We start from the raw sequence: 722 nt of genomic DNA, 5'->3' as shown, positions 1-722 counted from the left end.
TTATTATTATTATTAATGTTGTGATGATGTTGTTTGTACTGTTCTTTAATTTTTATTAAAGAGGGCCCCTGAATGTCAGTTAACCTACTGGGCTAAACTAGAAGGGTTACCCTCTTTATTTATTTATGGTAAATTACTAACCGGGAAATGAGGATTGTATGTTATTATTGTTATTGTTATTGTTGTTGTTGTTGTTGTTATTATTATTATTATTATTATTATTATTATCATTATTATTATTTATTATTATTATTATTATTATTATTATTATTATTATTATTAATGTTGTGATGATGTTGTTTGTACTGTTCTTTAATTTTTATTAAAGAGGGCCCCCTGAATGTCAGTTAACCTTCTGGGCTAAACTAGAAGGGTTACCCTCTTTAAAGATGGTTGAAATAAAAAAAATATATATACCCACTCTGACCCAAGACCCCTGTTACACCTCTGGTGTTAGCGCCAATGTGTGCCCTTGTGCGGACAGGAGATGTGCCCCCCTCTGAAGCTGGAAACCTTGTTTTTGCAAAATAAATTGATGCAATTTGCTGTTATAGGCCTAATCAATAAATTCCTCTTCAAACCGATATAACCTTAAACATTCTTGGAATTGATATAACATTACTGATGTCGTATACACCCTTCAGTGTGAAATGTGGCTCTCTTTGCAAGCAAATCTAACATATAAGGAAAGAAGAGCTTAGATTGGTACCAGATAAAATAAT

Source organism: Anneissia japonica, unplaced genomic scaffold (genome assembly GCF_011630105.1).
Source record: "Anneissia japonica isolate Jap-2015-1 unplaced genomic scaffold, ASM1163010v1 scaffold2893_len205907_cov107, whole genome shotgun sequence".
Classification (NCBI taxonomy): domain Eukaryota; kingdom Metazoa; phylum Echinodermata; class Crinoidea; order Comatulida; family Comatulidae; genus Anneissia; species Anneissia japonica.
Note: the sequence above shows the minus strand (reverse complement) of the source record.